The sequence below is a fragment of the Oncorhynchus nerka genome, linkage group LG14, assembly GCF_034236695.1.
Source record: "Oncorhynchus nerka isolate Pitt River linkage group LG14, Oner_Uvic_2.0, whole genome shotgun sequence".
Taxonomy (NCBI): domain Eukaryota; kingdom Metazoa; phylum Chordata; class Actinopteri; order Salmoniformes; family Salmonidae; genus Oncorhynchus; species Oncorhynchus nerka.
Genome location: NC_088409.1, coordinates 5,101,662 through 5,119,161, shown reverse-complemented (window position 1 = coordinate 5,119,161; position 17,500 = coordinate 5,101,662). Strand labels below are relative to the sequence as shown.

Sequence of the window (17,500 nt, the reverse complement as noted above, 5' to 3'; positions counted from 1 at the left end):
CTCTGACTCTAACCCTGACCTCTCCTCTGACTCTAACCCTGACCTCTCCTCTGACTCTAACCCTGACCTCTCCTCTGACTCTAACCCTGACCTCTCCTCTGACTCTAACCCTGACCTCTCCTCTGACTCTAACCCTGACCTCTCCTCAGACTCTAACCCTCTCCTCTCCTCAGACTCTAACCCTGACCTCTCCTCAGACTCTAACCCTGACCTCTCCTCAGACTCTAACCCTGACCTCTCCTCAGACTCTAACCTCTCCTCAGACTCTAACCCTGACCTCTCCTCAGACTCTAACCTGACCTCTCCTCAGACTCTAACCCTGACCTCTCCTCAGACTCTAACCCTGACCTCTCCTCAGACTCTAACCCTGACCTCTCCTCAGACTCTAACCCTGACCTCTCCTCAGACTCTAACCCTGACCTCTCCTCAGACTCTAACCCTGACCTCTCCTCAGACTCTAACCCCTCCTCTCCTCTGACTCTAACCCCTCCTCTCCTCTGACTCTAACCCTGACCTCTCCTCTCCTCAGACTCTAACCCTGACCTCTCCTCTCCTCAGACTCTAACCCTGACCTCTCCTCTCCTCTCCTCAGACTCTAACCCTGACCTCTCCTCTCCTCAGACTCTAACCCCGACCTCTCCTCTCCTCAGACTCTAACCCCGACCTCTCCTCTCCTCAAACTCTAACCCTGACCTCTCCACTCCTCTCAGACTCTAACCCTGACCTCTCCTCAGACTCTAACCCTGACCTCTCCTCTCCTCAGACTCTAACCCTGACCTCTCCTCTCCTCAGACTCTAACCCTGACCTCTCCTCAGACTCTAACCCTGACCTCTCCTCTCCTCAGACTCTAACCCTGATCTCTCCTCTGACTCTAACCCTCTCCTCTCCTCAGACTCTAACCCTGACCTCTCCTCAGACTCTAACCCTGACCTCTCCTCAGACTCTAACCCTGACCTCTCCTCAGACTCTAACCCTGACCTCTCCTCAGACTCTAACCCTGACCTCTCCTCAGACTCTAACCCTGACCTCTCCTCTGACTCTAACCCTGACCTCTCCTCAGACTCTAACCCTGACCTCTCCTCAGACTCTAACCCTGACCTCTCCTCAGACTCTAACCCTGACCTCTCCTCAGACTCTAACCCTGACCTCTCCTCAGACTCTAACCCCTCCTCTCCTCTGACTCTAACCCCTCCTCTCCTCTGACTCTAACCCTGACCTCTCCTCTCCTCAGACTCTAACCCTGACCTCTCCTCTCCTCTCCTCAGACTCTAACCCTGACCTCTCCTCTCCTCAGACTCTAACCCTGACCTCTCCTCTCCTCAGACTCTAACCCCGACCTCTCCTCTCCTCAAACTCTAACCCTGACCTCTCCTCTCCTCTCAGAGTCTAACCCTGACCTCTCCTCTCCTCAGACTCTAACCTCTCCTCTCCTCAGACTCTAACCCTGACCTCTCCACTCCTCTCAGACTCTAACCCTGACCTCTCCTAAGACTCCAACCCTGACCTCACCTCTCCTCAGACTCTAACCCTGACCTCTCCACTCCTCTCAGACTCTAACCCTGACCTCTCCTAAGACTCCAACCCTGACCTCACCTCTCCTCAGACTCTAACCCCGACCTCTCCACTCCTCTCTGACTCTAACCCTGACCTCTCCTCAGACTCTAACCCTGACCTCTCCTCACTCTAACCCTGACCTCTCCTCTCCTCAAACTCTAACCCTGACCTCTCCTCTCCTCAAACTCTAACCCTGACCTCTCCTCTCCTCAGACTCTAACCCTGACCTCTCCTCAGACTCTAACCCTGACCTCTCCTCAGACTCTAACCCTGACCTCTCCACTCCTCTCAGACTCTAACCCTGACCTCTCCACTCCTCTCAGACTCTAACCCTGACCTCCCCTCTCCTCAAACTCTGACCCTGACCTCTACACTCCTCTCAGACTCTAACCCTGACCTCTCCTCTCCTCAAACTCTAACCCTGACCTCTCCACTCCTCTCAGACTCTAACCCTGAACTCTCTTCAGACTCTAACCCTGACCTCTCCACTCCTCTCAGACTCTAACCCTGAACTCTCTTCAGACTCTAACCCTGACCTCTCCTCTGACTAACCCTGACCTCTCCTCTGACTCTAACCCTGACCTCTCCACTCCTCTCAGACTCTAACCCTGACCTCTCCTCTGACTCTAACCCTGACCTCTCCTCTCCTCTGACTCTAACCCTGACCTCTCCTCAGACTCTAACCTGACCTCTCCCTCCTCTCAGACTCTAACCCTGACCTCTCCTCTCCTCTGACTCTAACCCTGACCTCTCCTCTCCTCAGACTCTAACCATAACCTCTCCTCTGACTCTAACCTGACCTCTCCTCTGACTCTAACCCTGACCTCTCCTCTGACTCTAACCTGACCTCTCCTCTGACTCTAACCCTGACCTCTCCTCTGACTCTAACCCTGACCTCTCCTCTGACTCTAACCCTGACCTCTCCTCTGACTCTAACCCTGACCTCTCCTCTGACTCTAACCCTGACCTCTCCTCTGACTCTAACCCTGACCTCTCCTCTGACTCTAACCCTGACCTCTCCTCTGACTCTAACCCTGACCTCTCCTCTGACTCTAACCCTGACCTCTCCTCTGACTCTAACCCTGACCTCTCCTCAGACTCTAACCCTCTCCTCTCCTCAGACTCTAACCCTGACCTCTCCTCAGACTCTAACCCTGACCTCTCCTCAGACTCTAACCCTGACCTCTCCTCAGACTCTAACCTCTCCTCAGACTCTAACCCTGACCTCTCCTCAGACTCTAACCCTGACCTCTCCTCAGACTCTAACCCTGACCTCTCCTCAGACTCTAACCCTGACCTCTCCTCAGACTCTAACCCTGACCTCTCCTCAGACTCTAACCCTGACCTCTCCTCAGACTCTAACCCTGACCTCTCCTCAGACTCTAACCCTGACCTCTCCTCAGACTCTAACCCCTCCTCTCCTCTGACTCTAACCCCTCCTCTCCTCTGACTCTAACCCTGACCTCTCCTCTCCTCAGACTCTAACCCTGACCTCTCCTCTCCTCAGACTCTAACCCTGACCTCTCCTCTCCTCTCCTCAGACTCTAACCCTGACCTCTCCTCTCCTCAGACTCTAACCCCGACCTCTCCTCTCCTCAGACTCTAACCCCGACCTCTCCTCTCCTCAAACTCTAACCCTGACTCCTCTCCACTCCTCTCAGACTCTAACCCTGACCTCTCCTCAGACTCTAACCCTGACCTCTCCTCTCCTCAGACTCTAACCCTGACCTCTCCTCTCCTCAGACTCCTAACCCTGACCTCTCCTCAGACTCTAACCCTGACCTCTCCTCTCCTCAGACTCTAACCCTGATCTCTCCTCTGACTCTAACCCTCCTCTCCTCAGACTCTAACCCTGACCTCTCCTCAGACTCTAACCCTGACCTCTCCTCAGACTCTAACCCTGACCTCTCCTCAGACTCTAACCCTGACCTCTCCTCAGACTCTAACCCTGACCTCTCCTCAGACTCTAACCCTGACCTCTCCTCTGACTCTAACCCTGACCTCTCCTCAGACTCTAACCCTGACCTCTCCTCAGACTCTAACCCTGACCTCTCCTCAGACTCTAACCCTGACCTCTCCTCAGACTCTAACCCTGACCTCTCCTCAGACTCTAACCCCTCCTCTCCTCTGACTCTAACCCCTCCTCTCCTCTGACTCTAACCCTGACCTCTCCTCTCCTCAGACTCTAACCCTGACCTCTCCTCTCCTCTCCTCAGACTCTAACCCTGACCTCTCCTCTCCTCAGACTCTAACCCTGACCTCTCCTCTCCTCAGACTCTAACCCCGACCTCTCCTCTCCTCAAACTCTAACCCTGACCTCTCCACTCCTCTCAGACTCTAACCCTGACCTCTCCTCAGACTCTAACCCTGACCTCTCCTCTCCTCAGACTCTAACCCTGACCTCTCCTCAGACTCTAACCCTGACCTCTCCTCTCCTCAGACTCTAACCCTGACCTCTCCTCTCCTCAGACTCTAACCCTGACCTCTCCTCAGACTCTAACCCTGACCTCTCCTCTCCTCTCCTCAGACTCTAACCCTGATGTCTCCTCTCCTCTCAGACTCTAACCCTGACCTCTCCTCTGACTAACCCCGACCTCTCCTCTCCTCAGACTCTAACCCTGACCTCTCCTCTCCTCAGACTCTAACCCTGACCTCTCCTCTCCTCAGACTCTAACACTGACCTCTCCTCTGACTCTAACCCCGACCTCTCCTCTCCTCAGACTCTAACCCTGACCTCTCCTCTCCTCAGACTCTAACCCTGACCTCTCCTCTTCTCTGACTAACCCCGACCTCTCCTCTCCTCAGACTCTAACCCTGACCTCTCCACTCCTCTCAGACTCTAACCCTGACCTCTCCTAAGACTCCAACCCTGACCTCACCTCTCCTCAGACTCTAACCCCGACCTCTCCACTCCTCTCTGACTCTAACCCTGACCTCTCCTCAGACTCTAACCCTGACCTCTCCTCACTCTAACCCTGACCTCTCCTCTCCTCAAACTCTAACCCTGACCTCTCCTCTCCTCAAACTCTAACCCTGACCTCTCCTCTCCTCAGACTCTAACCCTGACCTCTCCTCAGACTCTAACCCTGACCTCTCCTCTCCTCAGACTCTAACCCTGACCTCTCTCCTCTCAGACTCTAACCCTGACCTCTCCTCTCCTCTCAGACTCTAACCCTGACCTCTCCTCTCCTCAAACTCTAACCCTGACCTCTCACTCTCTCTCAGACTCTAACCCTGACCTCTCCTCTCCTCAAACTCTAACCCTGACCTCTCCACTCCTCTCAGACTCTAACCCTGAACTCTCTTCAGACTCTAACCCTGACCTCTCCTCTGACTAACCCTGACCTCTCCTCTGACTCTAACCCTGACCTCTCCTCTCCTCTCAGACTCTAACCCTGACCTCTCCCACTCTAACCCTGACCTCTCCTCTCCTCTGACTCTAACCCTGACCTCTCCTCAGACTCTAACCCTGACCTCTCCACTCCTCTCAGACTCTAACCCTGACCTCTCCTCTCCTCTGACTCTAACCCTGACCTCTCCTCTCCTCAGACTCTAACCCTGACCTCTCCTCTCCTCAAACTCTGACCCTGACCTCTCCACTCCTCTCAGACTCTAACCCTGACCTCTCCTCTCCTCAAACTCTAACCCTGACATCTCCACTCCTCTCAGACTCTAACCCTGAACTCTCTTCAGACTCTAACCCTGACCTCTCCTCACTCTAACCCTGACCTCTCCTCTCCTCAAACTCTAACCCTGACCTCTCCTCTCCTCAAACTCTAACCCTGACCTCTCCTCTCCTCAGACTCTAACCCTGACCTCTCCTCAGACTCTAACCCTGACCTCTCCTCTCCTCAGACTCTAACCCTGACCTCTCCACTCCTCTCAGACTCTAACCCTGACCTCTCCACTCCTCTCAGACTCTAACCCTGACCTCTCCTCTCCTCAAACTCTAACCCTGACCTCTCCACTCCTCTCAGACTCTAACCCTGACCTCTCCTCTCCTCTGACTCTAACCCTGACCTCTCCTCAGACTCTAACCCTGACCTCTCCACTCCTCTCAGACTCTAACCCTGACCTCTCCTCTCCTCTGACTCTAACCCTGACCTCTCCTCTCCTCAGACTCTAACCATAACCTCTCCTCTGACTCTAACCCTGACCTCTCCTCTGACTCTAACCCTGACCTCTCCTCTGACTCTAACCCTGACCTCTCCTCTGACTCTAACCCTGACCTCTCCTCTGACTCTAACCCTGACCTCTCCTCTGACTCTAACCCTGACCTCTCCTCTGACTCTAACCCTGACCTCTCCTCTGACTCTCTGACCTCTCCTCTGACTCTAACCCTGACCTCTCCTCTGACTCTAACCCTGACCTCTCCTCTGACTCTAACCCTGACCTCTCCTCTGACTCTAACCCCTCTCCTCTCCTCAGACTCTAACCTGACCTCTCCTCAGACTCTAACCCTGACCTCTCCTCAGACTCTAACCCTGACCTCTCCTCAGACTCTAACCCTGACCTCTCCTCTGACTCTAACCTGACCTTTCCTCAGACTCTAACCCTGACCTCTCCTCTCCTCAGACTCTAACCCTGACCTCTCCTCAGACTCTAACCCTGACCTCTCCTCCAGACTCTAACCCTGACCTCTCCTCAGACTCTAACCCTGACCTCTCCTCAGACTCTAACCCCTCCTCTCCTCTGACTCTAACCCCTCCTCTCCTCTGACTCTAACCCTGACCTCTCCTCTCCTCAGACTCTAACCCTGACCTCTCCTCTCCTCTCCTCAGACTCTAACCCTGACCTCTCCTCAGACTCTAACCCTGACCTCTCCTCTCCTCAGACTCTAACCCCGACCTCTCCTCTGACTAACCCCGACCTCTCCTCTCCTCAGACTCTAACTCTGACCTCTCAGACTCTAACCCTGACCTCTCAGACTCTAACCCTGACCTCTCCTCAGACTCTAACCCTGACCTCTCCTCTGACTAACCCCGACCTCTCCTCTCCTCAGACTCTAACCCTGACCTCTCAGACTCTAACCCTGACCTCTCCTCAGACTCTAACCCTGACCTCTCCTCTGACTAACCCTGACCTCTCCTCTCCTCAGACTCTAACCCTGACCTCTCCTCAGACTCTAACCCTCTCCTCTCCTCAGACTCCTCTATCCCACCACCCCTACTCTCCCTCCCTCTTCCATACTCCCTCCACTCCCTGTGCTCTCCTCTCCATACTCCCTCCTCCCAAACTCCTCTATCCCACCACCCCCCACTCTCCCTCCTCCTCCATTCCCTCCTCAAACTCCTCTATCTCACCACCCCCACTCTCCCTCCTCTCCCTCCCAAACTCCTCTATCCCACCACCCCTACTCTCCCTCCCTCTCCCTCCACTCAAACTCCTCTATCTCACCACCCCCACTCTCCCTCCCTCTCCCTCCACTCAAACTCCTCTATCCCACCACCCCTACTCTCCCTCCCTCCTCCATACTCCCTCAGCTCAAACTCCTCTATCCCACCACCCCTACTCTCCCTCCCTCCTCCATACTCCCTCCACTCCCTGTGCTCTCCTCTCCATACTCCCTCCTCCCAAACTCCTCTATCCCACCACCCCCCACTCTCCCTCCTCCCTCCTCTCCCTCCCTCTCCCTCCTCCCAAACTCCTCTATCCCACCACCCCCCACTCTCCCTCCTCCCTCCTCTCCCTCCTCTCCCTCCTCCCAAACTCCTCCTCCCACCCCCTACTCTCCCTCCTCCCTCCTCTCCCTCCCTCCTCCCAAACTCCTCTATCCCACCACCCCTACTCTCCCTCCCTCTTCCATACTCCCTCCACTCCATGTGCTCTCCTCTCCATACTCCCTCCTCCCAAACTCCTCTATCCCACCCCACTCTCCCTCCTCCCTCCCCTCCACCCTCCTCTATCCCAACTCCCCTACTATCCCTCCCTCCTCCCCTCCCTCCCTCCCACCTCCCTCCTCTCCCTGGACCAGCCTTTATACTGGACTCCTTGGTTAACCATGTCTCTGTAAGGCTGTACCAACTGATCCAGGACCAGCCTTTATACTGGACTCCTTGGTTAACCATGTCTCTGTAAGGCTGTACCAACTGATCCAGGACCAGCCTTTATACTGGACTCCTTGGTTAACCATGTCTCTGTAAGGCTGTACCAACTGATCCTGGACCAGTCCTAAGGCTGTACCAACTGATCCTGGACCACTTTATACTGATCCTGGACCAGCCTTTATACTGGACTCCTTGGTTAACCATGTCTCTGTAGGGCTGTACCAACTGATCCTGGACCAGCCTTTATACTGGACTCCTTGGTTAACCATGTCTCTGTAAGGCTGTACCAACTGATCCTGGACCAGCCTTTATACTGGACTCCTTGGTTAGAACAGAGGTCCATGAATAGAGGGACTGTTCTGTTATTTTTTCTCACGACCAAAACACACATGTACAAAGTTATATGTGTGTGTGTGTGTGTGTGTGTGTGTGTGTGTGGTGTGGTGTGTGGTGTGTGTGGTGTGTGGTGTGTGGTGTGTGTGTGTGTGTGTGTGTGTGTGTGTGTGTGTGTGTGTGTGTGTGTGTGTGTGGTGTGTGTGTGGTGTGTGGTGTGTGGTGTGTGTGTGTGTGTGTGTGTGTGTGTGTGTGTGTGTGTGTGTGTGTGTGTGTGTGTGTGTGTGTGTGTGTGTGTGTGTGTGTGTGGTGTTGGGGTCAGTCAGAAGGTTCCTGTCACACCTGCAGACTGAGCTCTGAGCTGGGCAGTAAAACAGCCTCCTGCTATTCCCATTCTGGATCTAATTTACCTGTTTCACCACCGACCGAGGCCCACTCCCCGCGCCCGGTCAGCCCAGAGCCTTACACCCCTCCACCCCACCCCTCCACCCCACCCACAGCCCTCCACCCCAACCCCCAGCCCTCCACTCCAACCCACAGCCCTCCACTCCAACCCACAGCCCTCCACCCCAGCCCTCCACCCCAACCCCAGCCCTCCACCCCACCCACAGCCCTCCACCCCAACCCCCCAGCCCTCCACCCCACGCCTCCACCCCCACCCCTCTACTCCAACCCCTCTACTCCAACCCCAACCCCTCTAATCCAACCCCCACCCCTCTACTCCCACCCCAACCCCTCTACTCCAACCCCCACCCCTCTACTCCAACCCCTCTACTCCAACCCCAACCCCTCTACTCCAACCCCAACCCCTCTACTCCAACCCCAACCCCTCTACTCCAACCCCACCCCTCTACCCAACCTCCACCCCTCCACCCAAACCCCCAGCCCTCCACCCAAACCCCCACCCCTCCACCCAAACTCCCATCCCTCCACCCCAACCCCCCATCCCTCCACCCCAACCCCCATCCCCTCCCACCCTAACCCCCATCCCTCCATCCTCCCTAACCCCCATCCCTCTACTCCAGACCTCCACCCCTCCACCCAAACCCCCAGCCCTCCACCCAAACCCCCACTGTTCCCCTCCACCCAAAGCTCCCCACCCCTCCACTCCAACCCCCCATCCCTCCACCCCTACCCACAGCCTCCACCCCACTTCGTGCCACTCTAAACTTCTGTAAACAATTGACACAGCCAGCACCTGTGACCTCAGCCCACAGGGAGGAAGCCCTCTTAAAACTGTTCAACCATAAAATGACTGGAAAAACCAGCCTTTACATGAGCTCAGCAACACAGACCCAAGTCAAGTAGTCTCCTCTGTGGAATACAGGACCAGACTACTTGACATGAGCTCAGCAACACAGAGCCAAGTCAAGTAGTCTCCTCTGTGGAATACAGGACCAGACTACTTGACATGAGCTCAGCAACACAGAGCCAAGTCAAGTAGTCTCCTCTGTGGAATACAGGACCAGACTACTTGACATGAGCTCAGCAACACAGACCCAAGTCAAGTAGTCTCCTCTGTGGAATACAGGACCAGACTACTTGACATGAGCTCAGCAACACAGACCCAAGTCAAGTAGTCTCCTCTGTGGAATACAGGACCAGACTACTTGACATGAGCTCAGCAACACAGAGCCAAGTCAAGTAGTCTCCTCTGTGGAATACAGGACCAGACTACTTGACATGAGCTCAGCAACACAGACCCAAGTCAAGTAGTCTCCTCTGTGGAATACAGGACCAGACTACTTGACATGAGCTCAGCAACACAGAGCCAAGTCAAGTAGTCTCTCTGTGGAATACAGGACCAGACTACTTGACATGAGCTCAGCAACACAGACCCAAGTCAAGTAGTCTCCTCTGTGGAATACAGGACCAGACTACTTGACATGAGCTCAGCAACACAGAGCCAAGTCAAGTAGTCTCCTCTGTGGAATACAGGGTCTGAATGGTTCTGGGTCTGAATGGTTTACATTTAACATTACATTTAAGTCATTTAGCAGACGCTCTTATCCAGAGCGACTTACTGGGTCTGAATGGTTCTGGGTCTGAATGGTTCTGGGTCTGAATGGTTATGGGCCTGAATGGTTATGGGCCTGAATGGTTATGGGTCTGAATGGTTCTGGGTCTGAATGGTTCTGGGTCTGAATGGTTCTGGGTCTGAATGGTTCTGGATCTGAATGGTTCTGGATCTGAATGGTTCTGGATCTGAATGGTTCAGGGTCTGAATGGTTATGGGTCTGAATGGTTCTGAATGGTTATGGGTCTGAATGGTTATGGGTCTGAATGGTTATGGGTCTGAATGGTTATGGGTCTGAATGGTTCTGGATCTGAATGGTTCAGGGTCTGAATGGTTATGGGTCTGAATGGTTCTGGGCCTGAATGGTTCAGGGTCTGAATGGTTCTGAGTCTGAATGGTTATGAGTCTGAATGGTTCAGGGTCTGAATGGTTATGAGTCTGAATGGTTCAGGGTCTGAATGGTTTTGGGTCTGAATGGTTCTCTCTTCTTTCAAACTACCTGTGAGTTCTATTGACTGCTGAATTCAACACTCAACAAACAAGAGCTTTCATCCTTCTTCCAAGAGAAATGCCCAAACTTCAACAAACAAGAGCTTTCATCCCTCTTCCAAGAGAAATGCCCAAACTTCACTAAACAAGAGCTTTCATCCCTCTTCCAAGAGAAATGCCCAAACTTCACTAAACAAGAGCTTTCATCCCTCTTCCAAGAGAAATGCCCAAACTTCACTAAACTTTTGCCACAAAGTTGGAAGCACAGAATCATCTAGAATGTCATTGTATGCTGTCGCGTTAAGATTTCCCTTCACTGGAACTAAGAGGACGGAACCATGAAAAACAGCCCCAGACCATTATTCCTCCTCCACCAAACTTTACAGTTGACACTATGCATTGGGACAGGTAGCGTTGCCCTGGCATCCGCCAAACCCAGATTTGTCCATCAGACTGCCAGATGGTGAAGTGTGATTCATCACTCCAGAGAACGTGTTTCCACTGATCCAGAGTCCAGAAGAGGTGAGCTTTACACCAGTCCAGCCAAGGTTTGGCATTATGCATGGTGATCTGAAGCTTGTGGGCGGCTGCTCGGCCATGGAAACCCATTTCATGAAGCTCCCGACTAACAGTTCTTGTCCTGACGTTGCTTTCAGAGGCAGTTTGGAACTTGGTATTGAGTGTTGCAACCGAGGACAGAATATTTTTTACGCACCTCAGCCCACGTTGGTCCCTTTCTGTGAGCTTGTGTGGCCTACCACTTCACAGCTGAGCCGTTGTTGCTCCTAGACATTTCCACTTCACAATAACAGCACTTACAGTTGACCCGGGGCAGCTCTAGCAGGGCAGAAATGTGACGAACTGACTTGTTGGAAAGGTGGCATCCTATGACGGTGCCACGTTGAAAGTCACTGAGCTCTTCAGTGAGGCCCATTCTACTGCCAATGTTTGTCTATGGAGATTGCATGGCGGTGTGCTCGTTTATACACCTGTCAGCAACAGGGTGTGACTGAAACAGCCAAATCCACTAATTTGAAGGGGTGTCCACATACATACATATATATATATAGTGTATAGACCTTGTTAAAACAGAAACGCTTGGCTACTGTTGAACAGGTCCTGTGTAACACAACCACACACTGTATGCTATAACACACACTGTTATAAATCCCCATTTACATCTCCAACTAAGAGTCATGTATGGTTGTCCAGCTGAAAGCAGTGGGTTGTGATACAGCACGGAGATTTCCCCAGAGTGGGTGGTGATACAGCACGGAGGTTCCCCAGAGTGGGTGGTGATACAGCACGGAGGTTCCCCAGAGGAGGTTTCCCCAGAGTGGGTGGTGATACAGCTCGGAGGTTCCCAGAGGAGGTTTCCCAGAGTGGGTGGTGATACAGCACGGAGGTTTCCCAGAGTGGGTGGTGATGCAGCACGGAGGTTTCCCCAGAGTGGGTGGTGATACAGCACAGAGGTTTCCCAGAGTGGGTGGTGATACAGCACGGAGGTTTCCCAGAGTGGGTGGTGATACAGCAGGTTTCCCGGAGGTTTCCCCAGAGGAGGTTTCCCCAGAGTGGGTGGTGATACAGCACGGAGGTTTCCCCAGAGGAGGTTTCCCCAGAGTGGGTGGTGATACAGCACGGAGGTTTCCCCAGAGTGGGTGGTGATACAGCACGAAGGTTCCCCAGAGGAGGTTTCCCCAGAGTGGGTGGTGATCCAGCACGGAGGTTTCCCCAGAGTGGGTGGTGATACAGCACGGAGGTTTCCCAGAGTGGGTTGTGATACAGCACGGAGGTTCCCCAGAGTGGGTGGTGATACAGCACGGAGGTTTCCCAGAGTGGGTGGTGATACAGCACAGAGGTTCCCCCAGAGTGGGTGGTGATACAGCACGGAGGTTTCCCCAGAGTGGGTGGTGATACAGCACGAAGGTTCCCCAGAGGAGGTTTCCCCAGAGTGGGTGGTGATCCAGCACGGAGGTTTCCCCAGAGTGGGTGGTGATACAGCACGGAGGTTTCCCCAGAGTGGGTTGTGATACAGCACAGAGATTTCCCCAGAGTGGGTGGTGATACAGCACAGAGGTTTCCCCAGAGTGGGTGGTGATACAGCACAGAGGTTTCCCCAGAGTGGGTGGTGATACATCACAGAGGTTTCCCCAGAGTGGGTGGTGATACAGCACAGAGGTTTCCCCAGAGTGGGTGGTGATACAGCACGGAGGTTCCCCAGAGTGGGTGGTGATACAGCACGGAGGTTTCCCCAGAGTGGGTGGTGATACAGCACGGAGGTTTCCCCAGAGGAGGTTTCCCCAGAGTGGGTGGTGATACAGCACGGAGGTTTCCCCAGAGTGGGTGGTGATACAGCACGGAGGTTTCCCCAGAGGAGGTTTCCCCAGAGTGGGTGGTGATACAGCACGGAGGTTTCCCAGAGTGGGTGGTGATACAGCACGGAGGTTTCCCCAGAGTGGGTGGTGATACAGCACAGAGGTTTCCCCAGAGTGGGTTGTGATACAGCACGGAGGTTCCCCAGAGTGGGTGGTGATACAGCACGGAGGTTCCCCAGAGTGGGTTGTGATACAGCACGGAGGTTCCCCAAAGGAGGTTCCCCCAGAGTGGGTTGTGATACAGCACGGAGATTCCCCAGAGGAGGTTTCCCCAGAGTGGGTTGTGATACAGCACGGAGGTTCCCCAGAGGAGGTTCCCCAGAGTGGGTGGTGATACAGCACGGAGGTTCCCCAGAGTGGGTGGTGATACAGCACGGAGGTTTCCAGAGGAGGTTCCCCAGAGTGGGTGGTGATACAGCACGGAGGTTCCCAGGGTGGTGATACAGACGGAGGTTCCCCAGAGTGGGTGGTGATACAGCACAGAGATTTCCCAGAGTGGGATGTGATACAGCACGGAGGTTCCCCAGAGTGGGTGGTGATACAGCACGGAGGTTCCCCAGAGTGGGTGGTGATACAGCACGGAGGTTTCCCCAGAGTGGGTGGTGATACAGCACGGAGGTTTCCCCAGAGTGGGTGGTGATACAGCACGGAGGTTCCCCAGAGTGGGTGGTGATACAGCACGGAGGTTCCCAGAGTGGGTGGTGATACAGCACGGAGGTTTCCCCAGAGAGTGGGTGGTGATACAGCACGGAGGTTTCCCCAGAGTGGGTGGTGATACAGCACGGAGGTTCCCCAGAGGAGGTTCCCAGAGTGGGTGGTGATACAGCACGGAGGTTCCCAGAGTGGGTGGTGATACAGCACGGAGGTTTCCCCAGAGTGGGTGGTGATACAGCACGGAGGTTCCCCAGAGTGGGTGGTGATACAGCACGGAGGTTCCCCAGAGTGGGTGGTGATACAGCACGGAGGTTCCCTCGGAGGGAGTGGGTGTGACAGCACGGAGGTTGATACAGCACGGAGGTTCCCCAGAGTGGGTTGTGATACAGCACGGAGGTTTCCCCAGAGGAGGTTGTGATACAGCACGGAGGTTTCCCAGAGGAGGTTCCCCAGAGTGGGTGGTGATACCCGGAGGTTCCCAGAGGAGGTTGTGATACAGCACGGAGGTTCCCAGAGTGGGTTGTGATACAGCACGGAGGTTTCCCCAGAGGAGGTTCCCCAGAGGAGGTGGTCCCAGAGAGGTTCCCCAGACGGGGTTCCTTCAACACTGTAAAACTGGCTGGCCGACAGCTACACTGTCCATATATATATTTATTCTCTACAATTTAATTATAGATTAAGAGGTTTACAACCCACTCTCAGTCCATTCCTCAGCTTCAGCACTCACTGCTCTACACACAGCTCTACTGGTCTGGGATACTGGTCTACACACAGTTTCTACTGAGTGGGTGGTGGTACACACCCAGCTTCCCCTGGCCTGGGTGGTGGTCAGCACACCCAGCTCTACTGGCCTGGGATACTGGTCTACACCCAGGTTCCCCTACTGGTCTGGGATACTGGTCTACACACCCCTACTGGTGGTGGATGTGATACAGCACGGAGGTTCCCCTGGGGGTGGCCCTACTGCTCTGGGAGGTTTCCCACACCCAGCTCTACTGGTCTGGGGATACAGCTCACTGGTCTGGGATAATTCTACACCCAGCTCTACTGGCCTGGGATACTGCTCTACTGGTCTGGGATACTGGTCTACACACAGCCCTACTGGTCTGGGATATTGGTCACAGGTTCCCCAGCTCTACTGGCCTGGGATACAGCTCTACTGGTCTGGGATACTGGTCTACACAAAGCTCTACTGGTCTGGGATACTGCTCTACTGGTCTGGGATACTGGTCTACACCCAGCTCTACTGGCCTGGGATACTGCTCTACTGGTCTGGGATACTGGTCTACACACAGCTCTACTGGTCTGGGATACTGGTCTACACCCAGCTCTACTGGCCTGGGATACAGCTCTACTGGTCTGGGATACTGGTCTACACAAAGCTCTACTGGTCTGGGATACTGCTCTACTGGTCTGGGATACTGGTCTACACCCAGCTCTACTGGCCTGGGATAGTGCTCTACTGGTCTGGGATACTGGTCTACACACAGCTCTACTGGTCTGGGATACTGGTCTACACCCAGCTCACTGGCCTGGGATACTATTCTCTACTGGTCTGGGATTATACTGGTTTACCCAGGTCTACTGGTCTCCATTCCTCACAGTCGACTCTACTGGCCTGGGACACAGATCTACTGGTCTGGGATACTGGTCTACACCCAGCTCTACTGGTCTGGGATACTGGTCTACACTGTTCTGGGATACTGCTCTCTACCAGTTCTACTGGCCTGGGATACTGGTCTGGGATAGTGCTCTACTGGTCTGGGATACTGGTCTACACACAGCTCTACTGGTCTGGGATACTGGTCTACACCCAGCTCTACTGGCCTGGGATACTGCTCTACTGGTCTGGGATACTGGTCTACACCCAGCTCTACTGGTCTGGGATACTGCTCTACTGGTCTGGGATACTGGTCTACTGGTCTGGGATACTGGTCTACACCCAGCTCTACTGGTCTGGGATACTGGTCTACACCCAGCTCTACTGGTCTGGGATACTGGTCTACACCCAGCTCTACTGGTCTGGGATACTGGTCTACACCCAGCTCTACTGGTCTGGGATACTGGTCTACACCCAGCTCTACTGGTCTGGGATACTGCTCTACTGGTCTGGGATACTGGTACACACAGCTCTACTGGTCACCCAGCTCTACTGGCCTGGGATACAGCTCTACTGGCCTGGGATACTGGTCTACACACAGCTCTACTGGTCTACACACAGCTCTACTGGCCTGGGATACAGCTCTACTGGCCTGGGATACTGGTCTATACCCAGCTCTACTGGTCTGGGATACTGGTCAACACACAGCTCTACTGGTCTACACACAGCTCTACTGGCCTGGGATACAGCTCTACTGGCCTGGGATACTGGTCTACACACAGCTCTACTGGTCTACACACAGCTCTACTGGCCTGGGATACAGCTCTACTGGCCTGGGATACTGGTCTATACCCAGCTCTACTGGTCTGGGATACTGGTCTACACACAGCTCTACTGGTCTACACACAGCTCTACTGGCCTGGGATACAGATCTACTGGTCTGGGATACTGGTCTACACCCAGCTCTACTGGTCTGGGATACGGCTCTACTGTTCTGGGATACTGCTCTCTACTGTTCTGGGATACGGCTCTACTGTTCTGGGATACTGCTCTACTGGTCTGGGATACTGGTCTACACCCAGCTCTACTCGTCTGGGATACTGGTCTACACCCAGCTCTACTGGTCTGGGATACTGCTCTACTGGTCTGGGATACTGCTCTACTGGTCTGGGATACTGGTCTACTGGTCTGGGATACTGGTCTACACCCAGCTCTACTGGTCTGGGATACTGGTCTACACCCAGCTCTACTGGTCTGGGATACTGGTCTACACCCAGCTCTACTGGTCTGGGATACTGGTCTACACCCAGCTCTACTGGTCTGGGATACTGGTCTACACCCAGCTCTACTGGTCTGGGATACTGCTCTACTGGTCTGGGATACTGGTCTACACACAGCTCTACTGGTCTACACACAGCTCTACTGGCCTGGGATACAGCTCTACTGGCCTGGGATACTGGTCTACACACAGCTCTACTGGTCTACACACAGCTCTACTGGCCTGGGATACAGCTCTACTGGCCTGGGATACTGGTCTATACCCAGCTCTACTGGTCTGGGATACTGGTCAACACACAGCTCTACTGGTTGACATGGTAGTAAATGAGTGGTAGGTTGACATGGTAGTAAAATGAGTGGTACACACAGTACTGGCCTGGGATACAGTAAACTGGCCTGGAATTGTCATACCCAGTAAGTTGACATGGTAGTAAAATGAGTGGTCTACACACAGTTGACATGGTAGTAAAATGAGTGGTAAGTTGACATGGTATACCCAGTTGACATGGTAGTAAAATGAGTGGTAAGTTGACATGGTAGTAAAATGAGTGGTAAGTTGACATGGTAGTAAAATGAGTGGTAAGTTGACATGGTAGTAAAATGAGTGGTAAGTTGACATGGTAATATATTAGTAAGTTGACATGGTAGTAAATGAGAGGTAAGTTGACATGGTAGTAAAATGAGTGGTAAGTTGACATGGTAGTAAAATGACATGGTAGTTAAAATGAGTGGTAAGTTGACATGGTAGTAAAATGAGTGGTAAGTTGACATGGTAGTAAATGAGTGGTAAGTTGACATGGTAGTAAATGAGTGGTAAGTTGACATGGTAGTAAAATGAGTGGTAAGTTGACATGGTAGTAAATGAGTGGTAAGTTGACATGGTAGTAAATGAGAGGTAAGTTGACATGGTAGTAAAATGAGTGGTAAGTTGACATGGTAGTAAATGAGAGGTAGGTTAACATGGTAGTAAGTTGACATGGTAGTAAATGAGTGGTAAGTTGACATGGTAGTAAATGAGTGGTAAGTTGACATGGTAGTAAATGAGTGGTAAGTTGACATGGTAGTAAAATGAGTGGTAAGTTGACATGGTAGTAAAATGAGTGGTAAGTTGACATGGTAGTAAAATGAGTGGTAAGTTGACATGGTAGTAAA

General features: G+C 53.3%; 1 protein-coding gene across 1 annotated transcript in view; it reads right to left on the bottom strand.

Annotated features, from left to right (window-relative positions):
• LOC135574942 (intermembrane lipid transfer protein VPS13B-like) overlaps nt 1-17,500 on the bottom strand; it is a 49,291-nt gene that overhangs the window by 26,180 nt on the left and 5,611 nt on the right. The gene's annotated exons all lie outside the window — the stretch shown is intronic.